This window comes from Thermobia domestica, chromosome 5 (assembly GCF_964235325.1).
Source record: "Thermobia domestica chromosome 5, izTheDome1.hap1.1, whole genome shotgun sequence".
In the NCBI taxonomy this organism is placed as follows: Eukaryota; Metazoa; Arthropoda; class Insecta; order Zygentoma; family Lepismatidae; genus Thermobia; species Thermobia domestica.
In genome coordinates, this window is record NC_137458.1 from 224,539,416 (window position 1) to 224,563,396 (window position 23,981).

A 23,981-nucleotide genomic window follows, 5' to 3' on the forward strand; every position below is an offset into this window, starting at 1 on the left:
ATGAACTTTAAAGGTACATACATCCAAAACTATGGGACCTACCGTAGTCGTGTCAAGACTTCACTTAGGAACTAGTATGTGCCCTATCCAAATATTCATGTCTCAGAATCCTGCGGTACTTACGCAAAAAATTTTATAAAGGTAGTTGGGGAGTACTTCAAATTATATACCCGTAGCCTAACTCCCTCTATAAAAATTGTTGTATGAGTACCTTAGGATTCTGAAACATGGATTTTTGGATAAGGCAGATAATATACTAGTTCCTAAGTAAAGTCGGCTAAACTGCCACAGATGGGGCCCAAGATAAGACCCAAATAAACCCGCTTTCAAAGTTGTGTTACAACTAACATGTTCTTACTTTTATATACCTTACCTACAATTAGAGGAAAGGGGGGCAAGAGTACGCAAATTTCAATTAAACTTATATATTTTGGTAAAAAATAGTTACAACGGAAAACTTTTACATGGAACACAAAACTTGAACTCTCCTTTACGAAATGTGAACTCAACTTTTATATACCTCTGTCCTTGAAGGAACTATAATTCGTAAAATGAAAACATTCAAATTCGTATTCTTGCCCCTATATGTGGGGCAAGAGTACGAAATCAAAGGGGCAAGAGTACGCACCCAAAAGAACATTAACAATTATCACGGATGAAGGTGCCTACTCCTTCATATGATGTGCATCATTCATGCCACCATTCATGGCATCTTGCGCACTTGATCCAGTCTTCTATTGGTAGATCACTGTAGATGATATTGCATAATGGACACTCGTACACTACTTCCTCACCGACCTGAGGAGTTGTAGCTACAACTTCGATTGTAGCTTTCTTGGTACAAGATGATGTTTGCCTTTGCTCGTTGGAGGGCGCCGTTTCGCAAGTAAGTTCTGCTTGAAAAGAGAGGATGTCAGAATCTCTGATTGACCTCGAGAAGATCAAGATTTTTTAGTTGAGTCGGAGGAGGACTGACAACCACCAAAGGAGTGCATGATGTGGACGATCCACATGGGCCCCTGCTTACCTCTAGTGAAGATCCAGCTTTACTGGATGGAGGTTTGGTAACTGATGGACGAGCAGCCGGCAGAGAAGTGTTTGATGTGGACAATCTGCATGAGCTCCTGCTTGCTTCTAGTGAGGATCTAGCGTTACTGGTTGAAGGTTTGGTAACAGATGAATGAAAACGAGCAACCGGCAGAAGAATGTTTGAAGTGGAAAGTCCGCATGAGCTCTTGCTTGCTTCTAGTGAGGATCTAGCGTTACTGTTTAAAGGTTTGGTAACAGATGGAAGAGGACGAGCAATCGGCAGAAGAGTGTTTGAAGTGGACAGTCCGCATGAGCTCTTGCTTGTTTCTAGTGAGGAACTAGCGTTACTGGTTGAAGGTTTGGTAACAGATGAATGAAAACGAGCAACCGGCAGAAGAATATTTGAAGTGGGAAGTCCGCATGAGCTCTTGCTTGCTTCTAGTGAGGATCTAGCGTTACTGTTTAAAGGTTTGGTAACAGATGGAGGAGGACGAGCACCTGGCAAAGGAGTGTTTGATCTGGATGCGCCGCATGGGCCCCTTTTTTACTTCCAGTGAATCATTCGATGAACGATTTTGGGCTCTATTCAGGTCTGATGCTTGATTTGCTGCTTCAGGATTGCCTTCGTCTTCAGAGCTGGCTTCTACATTTAAGTCTACCACATCCACAATAGAAGGAAGAAAATCTTTTTCAGTGAACACATCTGGATTCAGTGGGACAACTCCAGATTCTTGAAGGCTGGATACCAATGGTTGCAGCTTTGTAATAAGCCTCAGTAAACAAACTCGCAACTTGGAATTAGGCGGGATGGATGATTCCTCATCCATTTATCACACACTGTTGAATACCAGGATTTCGGCGGGTCAAAAAAGGAGCGATCTAATGGTTTCAAATTATGGCTGGGATTTGGTGGTAAACTCAACATCACTATCCCATTTTGCCTGCAGAAATCAATCGCTTCGATTGAAATGTGAGAGGTCTGATTGTCAACAAGTAACAATGCCTTTTTCGTACCCAAATTTGGTCGCACATGTTGGTGTAATTAATATAACCATTCAACGAAAAGTTGTGAGTTGATGAACCAGAATCAGATATCATTCCCACAGAACCCGGAGGCGAGCCATCGAATAATTCTTGTTGTATTCGTTTCCTGGGAATCTCCTTTAGCCTAACCGGCATAACCGTGGGACGTTAAACTCAAAGATTTCGTTTTCTGGGAAATATCTGTTGAATAAAGGAACCAGATGCACTCACTAGGAAACAGCTGTTATGTTAACTCCAAAATCACTAGATACAGTTTTATTCACAACTGATTTTTAGTCGACTTTGGAACTTTATGAGGAACCATATTTATGAGAATTTCGTACATGTTGTAGACATCCCTCGGAGGAAAGCCATTTTGTCTTACAAGATCTTTTAGACAATGAAAAAATCGTTCAACTTGTGGCTTGCTAAAACCACGAGCTCTCCCCAGATCAGTCTTTGAAGGCTGTCGCAAAGCAATTGTTAAATGTGTACGACGGAAAGACTCTGTCCAATCTCTTCCTGCCATTCGATTCACATGGCTAAAGTACATGGGGCAACTAGTTACGTTCAGCAAAATTGTATGCCATTCTTCTTAGATCTTTTAAAGTTAAATCATAGAAGAATTGATCCAGTAATGTGATATATTCCACTAATTCGTTCTCCATTTCTTCGGTAAATAGGCCTACTGGCTTTATTGTGCCTAAAGACGTTGCAAACTCTCATTTAAAAAAAAAGAAAAATCCTTAATTCTCCTTATATCAGTAATGGAATGCATAGTATACGAAAAAATCAGATAATATTTAGACCCTTTATAAAAATATATTTCCAAATTCAGTTTATTCCATCAGTTACAGAATACTTGTCACCTACGACGGTAACTTGAAAATTTGTCGACCTATCCTTGATGAAGCTACATATTGTCAAATGTTAGGTTAGGTTAGCTTCGTATATCTTTATAGGATCCCATACCAATCATTGGACTGATACCGCCTTATGCAGAGTCGTTTTAACGTATGATTACTAAAGGAATGACTACTACAGGAAACATATGGTAGTCGAACTTTTTAGTATGGCACTAATCACGCGTCAGAACGACTCTGCATAAGGTCCATTGAAATTTATTACTGAAAACTACTGACATTTAAGAGGACAAAGCGTAGCATTTCTGAAACCTGAATAAAATAAGCAAGCGTAATGTTATTCAATAACTGCAGATTTAACTATCTCACTCGTTTATCTGTTTCGAAAACTCAAACACCACCTTAGATATTTTATGTAAGAAGTGGTATTTAGAATAAAAATTTATCCCTCGTACATAAGAAAATATCAAGATTCTTCAGAATTCTTTACGTTAGAGGCTACATATGGGAACCAGTATTCGTAAAGTTTGTCGTCACTCCTTATTACAACGGAATTTACATTCTTTTTTGATTGTTAGATCTAAATCAAATTGGATTCTTTTTCATAGAACAGAAGGGGCAAGAGTACGCACGCGTACCCTTGCCCCCTCACTACACAATTGACTTTCCCGTGATGTTGTACAGCCAACTGTTGGAAGAAAGGCAATTTACTCCATCCTGTCAAACAATGGATATGTTAGAAACTAACGCTTTATAGTACTTTGAAATCGTTATAAAATTGTGTAAGTTTTTCCTTAACTACTTATGTCCCAATATTATATCAAACTATTAGAAAAACATAAATAATTACCTAGACAGCTTGTAGTTTTCCGCAGCACACTCAAACTTGTTTAGGTTCTAGACGCCATTAACATCAAACTCCACGTGATGCATTATTTCCATACGCGAATATATTCACCTGATTTTAGGGAATCGTATCCTTACCCCCCACGTACTCTTGCCCCCCTCTACTATACCCCTGTTTCATTTCTGGCCTTCACTATTTACTACTAATCACAAATATTCCTCATTTTCAAACTCCTTTTGGTCTTTCCTACATTCATGTTCATCAATACAGTATTACTGTGCAAAATTAGTACCTTGTACCTTGTACTTGTTACTGTTAAGTGTTGCAAACTACGCACTACTCATTAATGACTAAAACAATAGAGCCGATTAAATATCGTGTCTTCTCAACTTTGCAATCGCAGTGGAACGCAAAATTTTCCTCTTGCTTCCCAAAATTACTTTATGAAAAATTAAATATATCGATGTTAGTTACTTCAAAAATTACATTTAAGGCCTTGTACAAAGTCGTTCTGACACGTGATTAGTGCCATACTAAAGAGTTCGACTAACATGTTTCTTGCAGTAATCAGGCCTCTAGTACGACGCTAAACATACGTCAAAACGACTCTGCATAAGGCTCTTCGCAAATTGATCGCAAAGTTTGCGTTACAACCACGCAAATTAAGATTGTAAATACGCATATCACACGTAAGAACAAATTCGCCCCAATTCACTACGCTTATTAGACCCTAGTTTTCGCTCTACATTTATGTATTTCCCTTCATTACAGCAGAATACATATCCTTAGTTAATAACGCAGTGGGTTTGAAACACTGTCAGATAATGGTCTACTGCCTCCTCACCTGATATCGCATCAATCCGTGAACATATATAATCCACAATTTAACTTACGTTTTCTCCCTTATTAATCACTCTACAGCGATGACCTTTTTAACGTTTGTTACTCTCATTATCACATTTCGTCTGATTCTGTTCATTTCTATATAAATTTTGTATTTTGGAGCCGCCGTCTGCGGCAGTTAATCCGTAAAGTCTTGACCCGACTACTCATCTCACTCATCGACTTCATTAGTTGCTCTTGGTTCAACATTTGTACTAGTTTCATATTTCTCTGGAAAAGAGGAAGACACTAATTACACCAAATAAATCAAAGATTGACAAAATACATTGTAAAGACGAGATCGTCGTGATTGGAAGTCACTAATTTAAAACTTAATTTGATAATTTAGAAAAATTAAATAAATAAATGAATTTCAGTATTGTCGCCTTATACGTATGTTTCGTTACTGGTTAATTTATATCGGACTTCCGAAGAGGAACATCACAAGAATTTAATGACTGTGTCTATAGCGACAACTCCCAGTCAGGACCCCTCTTACGTTTTATTAGAAATAGAAAAGGAAAAGTGAGAAAGAAGAAGAAGGTAGGAGGAAAGAAGGAAAAGGAGAAAGGAAGAAGGAACTAAAGATGAAGAATTACTGGATACTGACGGGAATATGGTAAAGAAACTTGAATAGTTATTGAAAAGGTGATTTATACCCGAATGTTATTACTTGAGAATCAATTCCGAAGTGATCCCGAAAAGACACATGTTCCCTCATACTACCCTGACCCGGATCCAGGCAACTGCACAAGTAGAAGTTACCCTGACCCAGCCCAAGTAATGAGAAGTACTAATTTAATCGTTTGTTTGTTACTTCCAAATGTTGAATAACCTTTATCCAGTAGCTGAATTCCCATGCTAGAGATCATGGTAGAAAGACTACAAGGTGGATTCAATGCAGTGCTACATTCTTGTCGCTCTGGCGCATGACGTCATCTTGGTCTCAGACGTAGCCAGCGAGAGTCAGATGAACTTTTAACAAGCGCTTGCTCGCTGGTATCTTACACGCAAACTTCTCTTCTATTTATAGTGATCTTTTAAATTTTAGTAAAAATTTTAGTACAAACAATAATTATATAAACGTAATGTAATCAATGCTTAAGCTAAGTGAATTCAAAGGAAGATATTTACAATAGCAAAAGAAACAGCAATATCAGTTCATATTAAACAACTTTGAAGCTTGAACAAGCCAATATTACTCACTACATTTTCTGCTTTTTCTTTCTTTTCTTTTTTAAACATCTGAAGTAATACACTCGAGTATGTATAGGCCTAAATAATCTATAACACAGTGTGTCGTTAATGCATTTCATTATTATATATTTATGTATGCTCAAATATATTTTCGTAACACATTGATCGATTTTGATTTACTATTATTATTATTTTGCTTGAAAGAGAATTCTTTCTTTACTGATGACCCCATATAAATTTTGAGAATATCTCAAGGGAGAATGCATGGTTTTCGTAAACAGAAATGCACGTACGTATATTTTCCTTATGCTTGGACAGTTTTTTTTTTAAGAGGTTGCTCCCATGTAAGTTTCGTCAGAATCTCAGGGGAGATTAAAAACTTTATTGAGCACGGACGCACGTATTTAATATTTTAAACATCGTTGTTATTTTTGATTTATAAAAAAAATCATCTTATTTGAAATCGATGATCGCTTATTTATAGAATTTGTATCTGAACAAAAGGTTTGGTGAAACTGACAGTTCTCTGAATATTAGTGTCAAAATTTACGCCATAACAAACTGTATTATTAAGCATTTGTACAAAATAAAACGTTACATATACTATTGTGTTCTAAAAATATATAGAAATAAATATGTATATACAAAGCACCTCAAACAAAGAAATTGCAACATGGCTATTTCAAGCAAGAAACAAAGTACTAGGCGTAGGTGAAGACGATGTAGGGGTATTACAGCTGGACTAGAATACATATAAACCATAAAATTACAAAATTTTCTTGATAAGTTTTCTCTTTTCTGTCCCGTGGACTAAAGAAGACAAAAGATAAATGCAAATGAATGATTATGTGGAATTTGGTGGAATGAGAATGCAGGAGTGCCCCGACAAACTCACGGACACGATGTTGTCCACCACAAACTCACTTGACCGAGAAGCGGACCAGTAGGGTCTATCACTTGGACCAAAGGTGAGCCTTCTGCCACTGAGCCACCGTGCTTCATTGATTGGTTGAGAATCTACCATATTTTTAAATTTACTGCAGTTATTCTTAATTTTGTAATTCTGGAGGGAACCCCTAAATATGTATCCAAAGTAAATTTCCAAAGTTATGATTAAAATGAACAAAAATTTCAAAATCTGAGTGTAAAAATGCCCCGACAATGTCGCACTGACATGGTAGGTGGATACTTTATTCTCTTGATCTAATACATTGTTATATATCTTTGTAACCGTTAATCGTTTTTACGAACCTTCCATTCGTTAGTTAATTTGAAGTGCAACGTCCCATTTTAGCACCGAGGCTACAGGGAATGCAGACCGCCAGAATGAAATGGGATCTGAACTACTTTAACGCGTTCAATGCTCTCCATTTGCGTAACTCGAGGGAGGTAAGCCTCCTAGATCATCGTGCCTCGAGCCTCCCCCATGATTTCGAATCCGGGTCTTGCCCCAAAGTTCGTCTTTTTTAAATCGTACTATTGGATTTTTGTATGCAGAATCAACACAAGCTACTGTAGCTCTATATACTATTATTACATACTATTAATACTAAAAAGAAACTACATAATGAAATCGCTTTTTTATAATTTCATTTAACAATGCATTTATTTATTACTTTTATGTACCATATTTTAGGTGTATTTTGTCCTGTCGCCTGCAAGCTAAAATCCATTTCTGGAGACATTCCCCCTCTTTTTGAGGAAATCTAAAGTATTTTATATTAGTTCCCTTAGTTTTTATATAATAATTACTACAGACGTACACTGCACAGTTAGGCATTCTCGATATCATTTAAAAGAACAAAGTAACAAAGAATTTCCACTTGTCACTTAAAGCCGCGCCGTTTCCCGTTGCCTCTTGCAAACCAGATGACGTCAAACACGACAGTGCTCCAGACGACATGCGCATGCAACCACCTTGTAGTCTTTCCACCATGACTAGAGATCGAACACACATCTGAATTATGTAACGATCCCGTTACTATGAGTTGGAGGCGAAGAAATAATGGAAAAACTATGTAAAAAAAGAAGAAAGAAAATGTTTATAATTATGTAATATCGATGATTAACTTTTCTCTGATTTGTAAAAACTAACAAGAATTAGTAACCTTTCCTCGTTTGCTTCTTTTTTTTTAAAAAAAAATAATGTGAATCTACGATTGTGGTGAGTGAGAGAGAGAGAAATACATTCCTTTTCTGTTTGGTCAATTCAAGGTCGCTTGCGCGGTAGGTGACGTGCCTTATCGCGATCGTAGCGCCGCTGTCCTTCGCGGGAGCTCGCAGCCTTTCCGGCTGCGAACTGACGTATTAATTTGGAAGGAAGGAGGACGTTTTCCTGCAGTCTCCTAGCAGGCGGATAATTTATCGTCGATGTTAGAATATGGGACGCGTGTCTTGTTCGTTTGACTTAGTTTGTAGTGTCTGCTATTTTTTGCATTAGTTATATCTGGAAGGAGTTGATTCAATATACAAGAATAAAAGTGCAAGTTGTGTTGTGTTTCGTGATTTTCTTTCTTCTTGAAAAGAAAGGAAGAAAAATAGTGATACGAAAAGTTGCAAACGGAAGGTTGGTGTTTGACCATGTGCATTGGTGCTGTCTGAGTAAAATTGAAGAGGTTAGATTATGCTCTGTGATTATCCAGTGTCTAAATGGTGCTCGAAGTATTGAGTGAAATTTGTATTTGTTCATATTTCCATACTTTTAAGTCAGACAAGTTTGTTTCGTGTTCAGGTGTGCAGGGGCATTTGATGAATTCAATTAGTAACGTAGAAATCTGTATAGTTGACCTAAGTCTTGGTCAATAAGTCGCTATTTCTTTCCTCGCCAAAATCTATCGTATTTTATCGAGAGTGTTAAATGGTGTATTTCTATGTGGGTTCCTTTCGGCAGGAAGATTAGATGTGCTAGTGAGTAAAATAAATCTGTTCTTGGCTGTTGCCTTAAAAATAGCATGTTATGCATGCATTAATACTCGTAATATCCAGAATCTGAGGTGGTTTTTCTTTTGTTGGTGGAATGATAAAGTGGGATATTTCGAGTGAGAACAGAGGTTTGCTCCCCATTGCACGTTGGAACGCATAGTCTTGCAATATAATAATATTCCCTGCAATCGTAGCAACGACCACTCTCTGGGTTCAATTGTCTGACGGATTGGTGGAATGATAATGTGGAAAAAGAGGGAGAGCATTTCAATTTGTTGAAACCAGACCTAGGTTTGGTCATAGTGGTTTTAGCGAATCTGGAAACAGAGCGTGACTTTCGATCTTTGAATGGAAATTAGTTTGGCTGAATGGGGGAATGAGAATGTTGAAGATTGAGGTGAGAGTAGTGGTGAATGTCGTTTGGTAAGAGACACTATACCTTATCCTGGGTTTGTCTCGTAGTATCACTGATTACTTTAGTGACTCGCGATGTTTTGTGGTCCGAGAGAGAGCCGACTGAATCAGTGATAGAACTAGTTACATTCGGACGTTTTCGGTTTTCAGACCTAAGCATTGGTCTTTGAGTTACTTTTTCGATCACTGCCTAAGCACGTTTATTCTTGTAATTTGATCAAGAACAGACGACAAGCAGACTGAGAGCGAGGTAGTAAATACCAAAGAAAGGTAAAAAAAAAAGAAGAATATAAGAGGTGAGTGTTCATTAATATATATATTATAGTTGATTGTCCTTTGTTTGTGTTCTATGTTTGTGGGTCGTCATTTTTGATTCCAAAATAGTCGATTAATAGATTATTTCTTTGGACCGCGTTAATAATTACGTGAATTTCGATTGATAATTCAGCATTGTATTTTTGGTAAGCGAGCTAAAACCCGATGCATATAGTAATTGTTAATAATCTGCTTTATTTTCAGCATATATTAATGCGATTAGTATTGAAATTGAACCAAATAGCTTTTGAACAATTTTTGAGATTTATCCTGTTGCTTGCTATTGTAGGCGAATGGTGCGGTGAGGCACGGTACTCCAAATTTGCTGAAAGATTTTGACATACTTGTTAATTTAATTATTATTGTTGTTTTCAACATAAACCTAACGGATCTCTCGATATTGGAGATTTCCCCCCCCCCAAAAAAAGGATTTTTCTTGATCGTTTTTCTAGATTGTTTTTTTTTCTCCTGAGAACTTTGATTTAAGATTCTGAAATTCGATTTAAGGAATTTATTCTCTCTACTCTGGTCAAGTAAATTGAAATTGATAAAAAGAAAAAGGAATTATAAATATTATTTACGAAATTCATATTGAGATTAAATTGTTATTGTTCCTGGATAGGCTTATTATTCCGATAAGAGTTGAACTATAATATGATCAATGACTGAATATTATCGTTGAATCTATATTACGAACAGACGTCGAAGGAATAAAGAATTGTTTGTTGCTCAACATATTTTTTACCCGAAATAATATTGTATATTATTATAATAAATTATATACACTTGAATTGTTGTTGTTGTTATTATTTATTTATATATATATTTACATATATTTATGACTGGTAATTGGTATTTACATTTACTTATTGTTGATTATGCTGAATTATCCATCTGTACCTGCCGTATGACTCGGAATTGCGTTCTTCTTCGTAGATCCCTCTGAGGTCGGACTTGGGTAGTGTTGATTGGTCAACATTGCATGAGCTTTGGTATCCATGAATGTTGTCCTTTTAACATCGGCTCTTGTCCTGATAGCGGATGGGAACGCTACAAAATGGTTAATACGTCAGTTCCATTTTTTTTAGTTTCATTTTTTTTTCTCGAACCTTTTTTGCTTCTAGTCGTAAATGAATTTACATTCGAAGTTTATTGTAAGTAAAAACTATAATTTTGAGACAGTTTAATCATAACAGAGGGTAATATATTTTGGATTAAATTGAATAAATTTGAGAATATTGAATATTGAGCGAAATTTAAGATTGTAATCAAGTCGATTGAATATAACAAACAAATATTTTTCAAGACTAGGATTTGGTAAATAGGGTTGTTCCATGCTGGTTCTCCTTGGTTGTTGTAGTATCCGTAGTTAGTTTAGTTATTAATTTGTTTATGCTAACCTGTTATATATATTTTCTTGTGTATTATTTCTTTTGTTACCTGAAAAAAAAAAACGTGTTTAAGGAATTTTTGTGAATTTGCCACTTTATGATGGATAATCGATCTGAGTTTGTGAGTATTAATATACCCGACGGGTATTCAGAACTAGTACACGAGATAGAACTGGTTGTTGTGATGCTGATTCACGTTCTGATTTTGGGCAATTCAATATGTCATTAACTCCTCCCACTCAGGGAAGTCTTTACGCCAGACGGGTTTCAAATGAAGTCAATCGGAGTACTATTGGAAATAATGATAGTATGCATTCTGTTAGTTATGGGTTTAGTAGGCAAGTTAATGCAACTAGTTTAGGAGAGTCTCAGCGAGATGTAAGGCAGGTCGCTTTTGAAGCTCCATTAAGGCAATCTGAACAGACAGGGTTTGTAAATCGGGATTCTTTAAACGATAACGTTGCTGGAAATATTCCATGTCAGAAAACTAACAGATACCTTAATCTTCGTGACTATTATCGAAGAGTTTCTCAGATAAGGAATTCTACTCCGAAAGCTCCTTTGAGTTCTCCTTTTCTGCAACCTATAAATAGATATGAAGCTAGAAATAGTGCGGAATCTGGTGTACATGCTGGAGTTAATAGATTAGATTCTGGTGGGATCGAACATAACTTAATGGTAAAATATGCATTCAAAAGAAACAGTGAATCTCTTGAGTTGAGATTTAAGGATGTGAAATTAACAGATGGGAGTAATAGTCATCAAGTTTTCAATTTATTGTTGAAAATTGAAGAAACATTATTAGAAACTAGTTATTCACTCGGGATGGTATTAACCGTTCTTGTAGCTAAATGTACTGGTGCTTTATTAAGAGAAATCTTATTTGCCTTGAACAACAATGTAAGTTGGTATAATCTACGAGGGAATTTACTAAGTAATTTCGTTACTCCAGTGAGTAGGCATTCTTTTGTATCAGAGTATGTTTATAGAAGACAGAAGTTGTCTGAACAAGTTAATGATTATGTAAGGTCTGTTATTGTAGCTATGAATGTATTAGGATTTGATGGTCCGGAATCGGAATTAGTGAGTATAATTATGAGTGGTTTAAATCCTAATCAAAAGTATAGGATGTTGAATAACTATTTGCCTGCATCACGTTTGGAATTATTGGAAATAGCTGAAAAACACGTGTTGAGTTTTAGAAACCAGTTAGATTATAATAGAGAAATGAGTGATAAAAAAAAAATCTAGTGTTCTAGTATCGAGCTATCATAATAATAAATTGGGTCCGAATGAAACCTCGGTGAATAATACTTTGTTAGAAAATAAATGTAGATCAACCCTTTACGAAAATAAATTGAGTCGATCGATAGGTGGCTCTCGGGATTTTCGGAATTCTAGGGGTCCAAGTAATTTATCTGAGCCTGGAGGGAATCCTAGAACAACTTCATCGTTTATTCCTTCAGAGATGGACAATACTGTGGCGTCTTTCGTTGTCGGAAAAATTAATAGTCAGTTGACGGACATTTGCGTCGACGGTGGTTCCAGCTTCAACATTGTTCGTGCAGATTTGGTTCGTGCTTGTGGTTTCGAGAAATATATTACTACAACACAAGAGAAATTAGTAAATGCTCCTTCAGGATTGAATTTTTCCACGAACAAGGAAATTGTGTTGACCGTCAATTTTTCAGGACACTTTGAAAGAGTTAGTTTCAAGGTGGTAGATGAGTTACCTTGTAAGTGTTTGCTGGGAACTCCGTTTTTGCGTTCCACCAATTCGGTTGTTGATTATTCTAATAATACCTTAGTTCTCCGTGGTGGCAAGAAAAGAATTGTATTGAACTTTAAGAAAACAGTTCGGCATTTTGGTTTTCAATCTAAAGGGTTTAAGTCTGGTCCTCATGCCGGCCAGTTGAAGGGGAAGAATGGAAATCAACAGAGAATACAGACTCGGGATTCTCTGGATCAAGATAAAATGGCTTCGATCTTTATATACGAAGATTTCTTTGATTATGGTTTGCGAGATGAAGGAATTCAGTGCGATTTGGATCTAGTTGATGCCGAATCTAGAATTTTGGAGATTCGTGCTCCGAATAACTTACAGCTTGGTCAACTTAGAGCGATGATTGATTCAGAAACCGATTCGGGTCATCATATAGAAAATACTTTATCTTCCATGGTTGATAGTTATGCGAGGGTTCAACCAGTTAGTAGTGTGCATGGTGCGATAGAAAGGTCCAATCGTCATTTGTCTCCGAACCGAAACTTAGTTTCTGGGACTTCGAAGCAGAATAACGATTCATCGCAGTTTAATTCGTGCAAGACTGGTGGTGTGATTGGAAACTCTTGTGACCAGCATCCATCTTACGTGAACTTGGTGACTTCGTCATCGAGATTTGGTTGTTCGTCTGGAACAGCTGCTTGTGCAAGTGGTTCAGATGGTGAAAGGGGGAATTCCATTCCTCGTTTGCCTTTTGATCAGAACTTGGGAGAGATGACATCGTTAATGAACAATGATACTATCAATTGTCGATCTGTTGAGACTTTAGGTGGTGCGAATGCAATGTCCGATTTTGTGAATCCGTCTATCGGAACTTTGGTGACATCTACATGGGAAGATGGTTCTTTTCCGACTCGAACGTGTTGTAATAGAAGATCTGATGGTGCGAGTGACATGCCCTTTGGGAATAATTCGTCCATGGGACAAATAGTGAATTCTGAGTTCGACGTGAGATGTCGTGATTCGGGAGAATCTTTTCAGGATTATGATAATGGTGCGAATGAAATGTGCTTTGGTCATCGGATTGTCGCTGATGGAGACACTTCGAAATTAGTTTTAAATAATGAAAGACCTAGTAATATGAATGTTTCGGAACTTAAGGATGGTGTTAGTCAGTCATCTAGCAAAACTGTTACTACAAAAGACAATTTAGATCTTGTTCAGAATGAGGATCCATCGGCAATTGAGATTCCAGAATCTGAGAGTGTTAAGAAGAACAGTACTCGCAAAAGAAATAGGAATCGTAGAAGAAAGAAGAAAAGGGTGGATAATGTGACGGAATCCTCAAAAAATGTTAGTGTCTTGGAAAAACTAGATGATGTTAGTCCTTCGGGAGTGAATTGTTCGTCGAACGACAATGAACGTAAGGATGCGGTGTTAAACCATAGTAGTGGTTCCGAAGCGTCTGACGTTGACCTAGAACAGTCTGAAAATTTCCATAAATTAATTCAGCGGAATCGGAAGTTTCAGCTTCCTGACCTTTCATCTAATCAACGGGTAATGGCTCAGAATAACACACGGGTGAAGAATCAACCTAACATACAGGTGAAAAATCAGAATTTAGGGCAAGACTCGTGGAAGTTCGATAACCCTGAGATTGTTGCTTTCATCGACTCAATGAAAACTAAATATTCTGATGTAATTTCCGATAGGGTTGGATGTGTAAAAGGGTTCGTTGGTCGACTCCATTTAAAGGAGAATAAACCTTTCAAGGATACCCCCTTTCCAGTTCCTAAAAATAAGGAGAAAATTTTTTATGATCAAATTGAAGAACTTGTTAAGGAGGGGATTTTAGAAGAGGTTGACCATGCTAACTATGGCAGTAGTTGTTTTCTAGTGAAAAATAAGAACAATACATATCGAATAGTAGGAAATTACATTAAGGCTAATAGCTTAATTGTGAATGACGTATATCCATCCCCGAATTTAGAAGCGTGTCTGACAGGCCTTGCGGATAAGAAACTGTACTCTAAATTTGATTTAAAGCGGGCCTACAACCAAATCTACCTTGATAAATCATCACGTGAGATTACTACCTTGGTTACTCCCAAGGGATGTTATCAGTACACCCGAGTTCCGGTCGGAATAAAAACTGGGAGCAACATTTTGTCAAGGGCGATGGAAAAGGTATTAGGTGATCTAACAGATAAGGGTGTCAAAATTTATTTTGACGACGTCCTGGTAGCTAGCGATACAATTGAAGAACACATGTTAATGGTTGAAAAGGTGTTACAGAGGTTCAAAGATTATAACATAACTGTATCTCCTGACAAATGCTTTATGTTTTATAAAAAGATCAATTATCTGGGGTATATTATTCAAGGAGACCAGATGGAAATTGACCCAGGCAGAGTATCTGCTATACGAAATATTCCTCCACCTCGTAATAGGCGTGGATTGTTGAAAATACTAGGAGTATTTAGTTATTATTCTAAGTTTGCGTCGGAGCTCCAACAGCTAATGGCTCCCCTTAGTGCCTTGAAATCTCCTAAGATTAAATTTGTTTGGACTCAGGAACATCAACAAATTCTAGATAAATTAAAAAATATTTTGATAGATAACATAGTTTTAAAGACTCCAGACCTTAACAAACGTTTTGTAGTTCACGTCGACGGCAGTGGAAAAAGTATTGCCGGATGTATTTCCCAAAGGAATGCGAATGGGGACCTTCAACCTGTGTGCTTCTATAGCAAGAAACTCTCAGAGGCGGATAAACACCGCAGTATTTATGAGATAGAATTTATAAGTCTTGTAAAAACAATATCTCGTTATAGACACTACTTGGTTAATGAGTTTGACGTGTTAACAGACAATAAAGCCTTGTCCTGGATACTTAATAACAGTAAAAGGCTCTTAAAGTACGGTCCTTTCGTCGAAACGCTTTGTCAGTTTAATTTTAAGATACGCCATATAAAGTCAGCGGAGAATATAGTAGCGGATTTCTTGACACGAATCTACGATCCGTTTGAATTCAGTATATTGGATGGACCGGTAGGATTAGCTGCATTTAGAAGAAATATGAATATAATGCATCTTTGGAATTTGCCATTAATTAAGGATCCTATCGATAAATTACAACGAGAAGATCCAGAATTAGATAATATTATCAGAAGAATTGAGAACGGTGACGATGTTCAAGGGTATCACCTTAATAAGAATATCCTGCTAAAAAGAACTAATTCGGCGATTAACCCATATAAGATAGTAATCCCGAAAGATTTAAGGAAGGTGCTTATTGAATATCATCATGAAGATGCGTTGATTGGTGGTCATGCTGGTGTGTCAAGAACATTAGCTAAACTGATGAAGAAATTTACCTGGGAAGGATTGAAAGAAGACGTCAAAAATTTCGTAAGTACGTGTGATGTGTGCCAAAAGGTTAAGGAATCGAATCAAAAGAAAATGGGACATTTAATTTCTGATTTCAGTAAGAGAGTTAATTCTCACTGGATGTTTGACATAGTAGGTGCATTACCAAATTCGAATGGATTTAAATTTATACTTATAGGTGTTGATAACGCCAGTCGATTTGTGGTTTTGGAGCGTTTGAGAACCATAAGTTCCAGTGTGGTTGCTAACAAGATGATGGAAATATTCAGTCGACTAGGTTTTCCGGAGGCCCTGTCCACTGACAATGCTTCAATTTTTGTTTCCGAACACTTCAAGAAATTCCTGTTTAGTTTGGGTATCAAGCACATACGGCTGAGCCCCTATCACCCTGGTGGTAATGCGGCTGAAAGATTTATAAAAACCCTGAAGGCATCCCTTAGAGCTTACATCTCGACGAAGCAACATCTGTGGTCAACTCTTGTGCCGGAGCTCCAATTCACCTTAAATATAAGCGAGCACTCAGGATTAAAGATGTCGCCCATCGAAGTATATTTTGGACGTCCATATAATACACCGTTAGGAAACCGATGGAGCATCAATGATTCTGATTTTGGTGGAAAATCATCTGCTCAGATATGGAAAGAAGCTATTCAGAATATGGAGAAAAGTTGGGCAACAAGGCGTAAGTTGATGTTAAGAAGAAGAAATCCCGTTAATTTAGACATAGGACAAAGTGTCCTCTTAAAGGCACACGTTAAATCATCATTAAGAGATAAGGTAGCGAAATCTTTAAGCGACAAGTGGTATGGTCCATTTGTGATTAGGAAATTTTTGACACCGAATACCGTCTTAGTTTCTGATGAGAATGACACGCCAGACTCATATCGCCGTTCGCATGTCTCAGAATTGAAGGTCTATAGGAGTAGGAGAGATTAAGATTAATATTGTCAAAACTTAGTTGTCCTGGTCTTGAAAAATAGTATTGGTTTGTTTGTATATGTAGTTATGATATAAGAAAATTTTTGACTGAATTAACTGTGATATTTGTTGAGCATTTGTTAATATTGTTGTTTGTTATATACTTATTTATTCATTATGGCCATAATGAACAAAAAATGTAAATAATTGAGTATTTATTGTTGTTTTAGCATTTGCTATTATCATTTATTTTGCATTTGTTGTTGTCTATATTGTTATGAACGTTACTTATGATATTTATATATTCCGTAGCTATCCAGTGCTGTAGACGAAAAATTTCTTGATGGAGAATTTTTCTTTTTTCGACGAAGGCCAGCCTGTAACGATCCCGTTACTATGAGTTGGAGGCGAAGAAATAATGGAAAAACTATGTAAAAAAAGAAGAAAGAAAATGTTTATAATTATGTAATATCGATGATTAACTTTTCTCTGATTTGTAAAAACTAACAAGAATTAGTAACCTTTCCTCGTTTGCTTCTTTTTTTTTAAAAAAAAATAATGTGAATCTACGATTGTGGTGAGTGAGAGAGAGAGAAATACATTCCTTTTCTGTTTGGTCAATTCAAGGTCGCTTGCGCGGTAGGTGACGTGCCTTATCGCGATCGTAGCGCCGCTGTCCTTCGCGGGAGCTCGCAGCCTTTCCGGCTGCGAACTGACGTATTAATTTGGAAGGAAGGAGGACGTTTTCCTGCAGTCTCCTAGCAGGCGGATAATTTATCGTCGATGTTAGAATATGGGACGCGTGTCTTGTTCGTTTGACTTAGTTTGTAGTGTCTGCTATTTTTTGCATTAGTTATATCTGGAAGGAGTTGATTCAATATACAAGAATAAAAGTGCAAGTTGTGTTGTGTTTCGTGATTTTCTTTCTTCTTGAAAAGAAAGGAAGAAAAATAGTGATACGAAAAGTTGCAAACGGAAGGTTGGTGTTTGACCATGTGCATTGGTGCTGTCTGAGTAAAATTGAAGAGGTTAGATTATGCTCTGTGATTATCCAGTGTCTAAATGGTGCTCGAAGTATTGAGTGAAATTTGTATTTGTTCATATTTCCATACTTTTAAGTCAGACAAGTTTGTTTCGTGTTCAGGTGTGCAGGGGCATTTGATGAATTCAATTAGTAACGTAGAAATCTGTATAGTTGACCTAAGTCTTGGTCAATAAGTCGCTATTTCTTTCCTCGCCAAAATCTATCGTATTTTATCGAGAGTGTTAAATGGTGTATTTCTATGTGGGTTCCTTTCGGCAGGAAGATTAGATGTGCTAGTGAGTAAAATAAATCTGTTCTTGGCTGTTGCCTTAAAAATAGCATGTTATGCATGCATTAATACTCGTAATATCCAGAATCTGAGGTGGTTTTTCTTTTGTTGGTGGAATGATAAAGTGGGATATTTCGAGTGAGAACAGAGGTTTGCTCCCCATTGCACGTTGGAACGCATAGTCTTGCAATATAATAATATTCCCTGCAATCGTAGCAACGACCACTCTCTGGGTTCAATTGTCTGACGGATTGGTGGAATGATAATGTGGAAAAAGAGGGAGAGCATTTCAATTTGTTGAAACCAGACCTAGGTTTGGTCATAGTGGTTTTAGCGAATCTGGAAACAGAGCGTGACTTTCGATCTTTGAATGGAAATTAGTTTGGCTGAATGGGGGAATGAGAATGTTGAAGATTGAGGTGAGAGTAGTGGTGAATGTCGTTTGGTAAGAGACACTATACCTTATCCTGGGTTTGTCTCGTAGTATCACTGATTACTTTAGTGACTCGCGATGTTTTGTGGTCCGAGAGAGAGCCGACTGAATCAGTGATAGAACTAGTTACATTCGGACGTTTTCGGTTTTCAGACCTAAGCATTGGTCTTTGAGTTACTTTTTCGATCACTGCCTAAGCACGTTTATTCTTGTAATTTGATCAAGAACAGACGACAAGCAGACTGAGAGCGAGGTAGTAAATACCAAAGAAAGGTAAAAAAAAAAGAAGAATATAAGAGGTGAGTGTTCATTAATATATATATTATAGTTGATTGTCCTTTGTTTGTGTTCTATGTTTGTGGGTCGTCATTTTTGATTCCAAAATAGTCGATTAATAGATTATTTCTTTGGACCGCGTTAATAATTACGTGAATTTCGATTGATAATTCAGCATTGTATTTTTGGTAAGCGAGCTAAAACCCGATGCATATAGTAATTGTTAATAATCTGCTTTATTTTCAGCATATATTAATGCGATTAGTATTGAAATTGAACCAAATAGCTTTTGAACAATTTTTGAGATTTATCCTGTTGCTTGCTATTGTAGGCGAATGGTGCGGTGAGGCACGGTACTCCAAATTTGCTGAAAGATTTTGACATACTTGTTAATTTAATTATTATTGTTGTTTTCAACATAAACCTAACGGATCTCTCGATATTGGAGATTTCCCCCCCCCCCCAAAAAAGGATTTTTCTTGATCGTTTTTCTAGATTGTTTTTTTTCTCCTGAGAACTTTGATTTAAGATTCTGAAATTCGATTTAAGGAATTTATTCTCTCTACTCTGGTCAAGTAAATTGAAATTGATAAAAAGAAAAAGGAATTATAAATATTATTTACGAAATTCATATTGAGATTAAATTGTTATTGTTCCTGGATAGGCTTATTATTCCGATAAGAGTTGAACTATAATATGATCAATGACTGAATATTATCGTTGAATCTATATTACGAACAGACGTCGAAGGAATAAAGAATTGTTTGTTGCTCAACATATTTTTTACCCGAAATAATATTGTATATTATTATAATAAATTATATACACTTGAATTGTTGTTGTTGTTATTATTTATTTATATATATATTTACATATATTTATGACTGGTAATTGGTATTTACATTTACTTATTGTTGATTATGCTGAATTATCCATCTGTACCTGCCGTATGACTCGGAATTGCGTTCTTCTTCGTAGATCCCTCTGAGGTCGGACTTGGGTAGTGTTGATTGGTCAACATTGCATGAGCTTTGGTATCCATGAATGTTGTCCTTTTAACATCGGCTCTTGTCCTGATAGCGGATGGGAACGCTACAATTAGCCAAGGAAAGAAAAAAATCCAAAGTGAATTACACATTTTCCACAAATAGAAGTTTTCGAGTTTCTTAAAAAGACTGTCATTATCCAAGCTCATCCTGTTGTTTTCTCTTCCCTTTCAGAGCCGATTTAGAGTAATTTAGAATTAGTTATCTTTCATGGCCTCGGCCATGCACCAATACACATATAATATGGTATTACACACATATTATAAACACTATCGTCATAAATCAAAATTAAAGGCTACCACTTAAAACTAAATTTGTCATTCATTCACGCACACTCCAATGTATTGATATAGGTAATTCAGTTTAAAAAGAAACTATAATCTAACTACAGTTGGTCAACATTTATTACACCTACTAGCATATGTTACCCGCTTCGCTGGGTTGAAATAAATAATTTAAATGCACACTGATATTGTTCATTTTGGATCATTTTAATGTTAAGTCATCCCTCCTCATCCCCCAAGTGTAAGGACTGAAAATGGACTTAAACAGCATCAGAAGTGTCACTTTCATTTCGGCGACCGCAAGAAGTATAGATTCAACATAGTATCTGTCATTTTTGACCATTTATTTATATATATATATATATATATATATATATATATATATATATATATATATATATATATATATACATTTCCCCCAACCCCATGTTGTGGGCCATGGCATCGGAAGGATCACCGTTCATCTCAGCGACCTCAAAAAATGTGGATTCAGCACTAATATCGGTTATTTTCGTTGATTTTTAAATATCTCTTCCTCCCTTTCCCCCAAGTTGTGGGTTTGAATTTGGATTTAAACGGGATCGAAAGTACCACAGTTCATCTCAGGGATCCACAAAACTATAAATTCAACACTGATAGTGGTCATTTTCGACCATTTTAAGTGTTTATCCCCTCCCCTACGTTGTACCCTCCCCCTTTCTTTCTTTCTTTCTGCTGAACTTGGATTCAAAACAGCATCAGAAGTGTCACTGTTTCTCTCATCGACCCCGAAAACTATGGATTAAACTCTAATTTCGGTCATTTTTGATCATTTTGAAATTTCACTCCCCCACGTTGCATCGTCAAACTGAATAGTCTAATAGTCTAAAGCAATCCCTGCCCCTAAGCTCATGTATGTTGAAAATTTGATTGAGATCGGTCGGGTTGTTCAAGAGTGATGAAGTCACAAAGGCAGTCATTTTTTTTTTTTTACATATATCTCCTTCTTCCCCTCTGATACGTTGGCTCGTCAAAGTGAAACGATAAGAAACACCCAAGGACCGACCCTCATATATGTTGAAAATTTGATCGAGATTGGTTAGGTGATTCAAAAGTTGTTAGGTTTTATTAGTTTTTATTTATAGACCTCCCTTCCCTCCCCCTTCCCTAGGATCTACCGTTAAAGCGAAATTGCAAATATGATTTCAGATCCGAACCTCATGTATCTTGAAAATTCGATTGAGATCGGTCAGATAGTTCAAGAGTTATTAAGTTACAAAAATAGTCACTTTCAGTCTTATAGAAAGTGAAATGACGAAAACATCCCAGGCCCGAACCTTATTTATGTTGAAAGTTTGATCAAGATCGGTCTGGTGGTTCAAGAGTTATTAAGTTTAATTTATTTTTATAGATTTCTCCCCTCCCCTAAAACCACCTCAGGTCCAAACCTCATCTATGTTGATTTTTTTTAAAAGATCGGTCGGGTGGTTTAAGCTTGATGAAGTCACAAAGACAGTCACTTTTATTTTTACTTTTTTTTTTTTTTTTTTAGATATATCTTCCTCCTCCTCTTCGTTGCACTGTAAAAGTGAAATGAAGAAAATATCCCACGCCCGAACTTTATCTATGTTGAAAGTTTGATAGAGATCGGTCGGGTGGTTCAAGAGTTATTAAGTTTTATTTATTTTTTATATATCTGTCCCCTCCCCTAAGTTCTACAGTTAAAGTGATATGATAAAACCACCTCATATCTGAACCTAATCTATGTTGAAAATTTGGTTAAGATCGGTCGGGTGGTTTAAACGTGATGAAGTTAAAAACCAGTCACTTTTATTTTTACTTTTTTTTGACATTAATCTCCCCTCCCCCTCCCCTTCATTGCACTGTAAAAGAGAAATGAAGAAAAGATCCCAGGCCCAAACCTTATCTATGTTGAAAGTTTGATCGAGATCGGTTGGATGGTTCAAGAGTTATTAAGTTTTATTCATTTTGGTATATATCCCCTCCTCCCCTTCCCCTCCCCTAAGATCTACTGTCAAAATGAAATGATAAAAAACTTTCCAGGTTCGAATTTCATATATGTCGAAAATATGATTGAGATCGATCTGGTGGTTCAAGAGTTATTAATTCACAAACATAGTCACTTTTATTTTTATATTTATTGATTTTTGTATATTTCCCCCTCCACCCCCTCCCCGACGTTGCTCCGTCGAATCAAATGATAAAAACCATCCCAGTCCCAAACCTCACCTGCATTGAAAATTTGATCGAGAACTGTCGGGCGGTTCAAGAGATTAAGAGTCACAAACATGGTCACTATCAATTTTATAATATAGATTAAGAATTTAAACATAAGAAAATGTGTATGAGATGCAATTGAATACACATATAATGTATCATTCCACATACAATATTGGATTACATCACTGTAAATAATTTTTGATATTAACAGAAAGATGAAAAAGTTTAAATTTTGATAAAATGAGATGTAAATCTGAAAATCTAGTCACATTCTATGATGTTTCGTATGAGAGAAAAAAACTTAAGATGATGGTTCTTTGAGTCCATATCTCATATGAAAGGAAAGAAAAAAAACTTAAAAGATGATAAAAAACCGAGTCTCTTCTCGTACTTTCAGGCGACTTTTTGTATCGCACGTTCGTAAGGCACCCTTTTGGTGTCCATGCACTTAAATTCACTTTATTTAGATATAAGCATACGAGCTAATCTTTATAGAGTGTGAACAACATATATCCAGTTCGTATACTTAATTATTTATACATTTTTTCATTCTCTGAAATTACGGAAATGAGGTTTTCTCACTAACTTCACAGTGACTATGTTACTTTGTTATTCCATTTATTATCCCGTCCATTTACTAGTACCTTGAATCACTACCACCTTGTATCACATTAGGTGTTCACAATTATAGTTATATTTGCACACTATAGAGGAAACGAGAATTTTCTAAGTTCAAATTGATTTTGTTTTCGTATCGAAATCACAATTAATGAAGCGAAGCACTATTTAAGTTCGAGGATTGGAATATGATGAATGAAATGGGAATAATGTAATTGCACAGGAAGATTCCAGGTTTATGAACTTGTGGGTAGCTTTACTAAGGGTTACGATGACCTGCCTAAATTTCATGTCGCATGCAGTTAGTATAATAACAGACGATAGACGATGTTAATATTTACATATGTTAGTTAACCATATTACAAAGCTTAAAGAAAATATCTAACATGCGGCGGTATACTTTTAATTCACATTTTATATTCGTCGAATTTTCCGAAACTATAGCAACCAACAAACGTTCGAAGCAGGTACCGAGACTCTTTACACATATTTATCTACGTAATTAAGCATTATACATTTTACCTCAATATCATATTTATATTCAACACGCATTTATATTTCAACATAAATATACTCAATTATCATTTAATCTTTCAAATCAATGGCCACGATTAATAAAATTTTCAGGTTGCAACACTTCATACAAGAAAGATCCGACTATATAACAAAATTCCACTAATTATCCGCGCATAATGATAATCATTTTTATTCTCAAACAACTTTTAAAGAGTGGACATTTAAAATGCAAGACAGGCACGTAAACACAGAAATTATATCTATATAAATGACTCTAAAAATGTTAGTTATAATTATGGGCTCAAACATCTACACAACATTCACCTCTATGGTAATCAATGGAAATAAAAGTAGAAATAATAAT